Below are 2,500 nucleotides of genomic sequence, written 5' to 3'. Positions count from 1 at the left end.
GACGAAGAAACAAATTCGATTTTCTCTATTCTACTATTTACTACGGCGACGAAGAATCAAATTATCACTATATTTATTCCTTTTTCTACTTTTTCTTCCAAGTGCAGGATAACCCCAAGGAGTTGCGGGTTTTTTTCTACCAATTGGGGCCCTCCCTTCACCACCCCCATGGGGATGATCTACAGGGTTCATAACTACTCCTCTTACTACAGGACGCTTACCTAGCCAACATTTAGATCCGGCTCTACCCAAAGTTTTCTGGTTTACCCCAACATTCCCCACTTGTCCGACTGTTGCTGAGCAGTTTTTGGATATCAAACGGACCTCCCCAGAAGGTAATTTTAATGTGGCCGATTTCCCCTCTTTTGCAATCAGTTTCGCTACAGCACCTGCTGCTCTAGCTAATTGTCCACCCTTTCCGAGTGTGATTTCTATGTTATGTATGGCCGTGCCTAAGGGCATATCGGTTGAAGTGGATTCTTCTTTTTTTTTTTGATCAATCAAAACCCCTTCCCAAACTGTACAAGCTTCTTCCAAAGCATACGGCTTTCTGGATGTAGATGATGATATCTATACAGATGGATCTTATATATATCACACAATGAAGTACCGCATGAGTGGATATATAGGAATCCAAATCCGCCGAATCACTCATGTTATGATTGTCTACATCCTAGGTCTTCCTGTTCCTTCATCTGGCTTATGTTCTTCATGTAGCATTCAGACCGAATGACTCTATGAAATTACGTCGCTACTTACGCATAGTTCGGGTAACGTAGGAGACATCTCTATTTTTCCCCCGGGGAATCCAATCCTTAGAATTACCACTGCTTAGCTTTCAATTCGCCTTTGACCATCAAATGAAATGTGAATAACCCGCCCCCCCTCTTTGAAACAAGGGGCGCCTCTGGTTCTGTCGGTGCTTGAAACAATTTTGTCTTCTCCATATTACTATATCTCTAGAGTCAATAATTTTATATGAGGAACTACTGAACTCAATCACTTGCTGCCGTTACTCTTCAGTTTTCTGTTGAGGTCTATCCTGTGGAGGTACTCAAATTGGATCAGTGATCGATTTCTAGGTTTCGCCGTAAACCTAATTGGTTACTTCCAATTACGTAAATCAATAGTTCAAACCGCACTCAAAGGTAGGGCATTTCCCATTTTAATAGGAACTTCTGTACCAGAAACAATGGTATCTCCAATTATAGCCCCTCTGGGGTGTAAAATATATCTTTTCTCACCAACTCTGGAAACCAAAATACCCACATTAATCGCAGGTCTGATTCCAGCATTGAATAGATCGGCGGATAAGAATATTTGGCCATCTGTAATAGAAATCACATTTGTAGGAATATAAGCTGAAACATCTCCCAATTGGGTCTCAACTATTGGCAAAGCAGTCATACTTCCTTCACCTAACTGAGAACTTGATTTAGCGGCTCTTTCCAAAAGACGTGAATGCAAATAAAAAACATCTCCCGGATAATAAAAAAAGCAATATTGATAAATTTTGTATCAAATTGCATTTTTTTATCTCATAACGACAAAACCATCTTCTCATTTCGATTTCAAGAATTGTTCAGGAATTGTATAGTTAACAGTTCCGTTTTGTCCTTCCATTATTGCGTTTGTCGATCAAAGTGCATATCTCTTTTTCAATAAAAAAAGGGTATTCTCATATATATATCGTTTTGGCGGCATGGCCGAGCGGTAAGGCGGGGGACTGCAAATCCTTTTTCCCCAGTTCAAATCCGGGTGTCGCCTGATCGACAAGAGAATTGAATTTTGACCTTTTAATTAAAAAAATGAGAGGAAAAACGAATTTATCTGTAATGTTTTCCGACTCTACTAGAAATCTGATCAAAACTTGTTTGATGTTCTAATAGAATTTATTGAATTGTTTCGTGTTAATATAATAGTTTTAGTGCAGAATCGAATCCCCCTTTGACTCTGTACCAGCGATTTAAATAAATATATATAGTTATTATAGTTTCTAGTATTCTCAGTGATTAGATTAATACCAAAAAAAAAACAACAAGAATTAGTGAACAATAGTAAAATAATTCCTTCATAGTGATATTTTTTATAGAGATAGGAGAAAAAATTCACATGGATATAGTAAATCTTGCTTGGGCTGCTTTAATGGTAGTTTTCACATTTTCCCTTTCTCTCGTAGTATGGGGAAGAAGTGGACTTTAAAGGTACGACTAATTGGGGTGGGGGATCCAACTGTATCAATTGTTTTCTAGCTGGGTTATTAAATTTTTCTATTGAATATTTTTCATTTCCTTTTAATTAATACCATACCAATTCCTTTAATTCAAATATATCCGCATTTCGGAAGTCTATTTTATTTGAGTGGTGTAATGTATTCTATGCATACTAAATACAAAATACTCTGTCAATCACCCAAATAGTGAAATTATTACCTTATTCTTGTTAAGGGGATGAAAAAAAGATAGGAAATTTTTTCCTATTCCAACCTAATTCTTCCTAA

General features: G+C 37.2%; 1 non-coding gene across 1 annotated transcript; it reads left to right on the top strand.

The window, feature by feature from the left end:
- The first annotated feature begins 1,696 nt into the window (after positions 1 to 1,696).
- On the top strand, positions 1,697 to 1,767 carry TRNAC-GCA (transfer RNA cysteine (anticodon GCA)). Its single transcript has one exon. It is a non-coding gene; the product is annotated as a tRNA-Cys (tRNA).
- Positions 1,768 to 2,500: the final 733 nt, after the last annotated feature.

The sequence above is a fragment of the Arachis hypogaea genome, chromosome 6 (genome assembly GCF_003086295.3).
Source record: "Arachis hypogaea cultivar Tifrunner chromosome 6, arahy.Tifrunner.gnm2.J5K5, whole genome shotgun sequence".
NCBI lineage: Eukaryota > Viridiplantae > Streptophyta > Magnoliopsida > Fabales > Fabaceae > Arachis > Arachis hypogaea.
The sequence above is the reverse complement of the archived record's forward strand: the minus strand, read 5'-3'. Positions and strand labels throughout refer to the sequence as shown.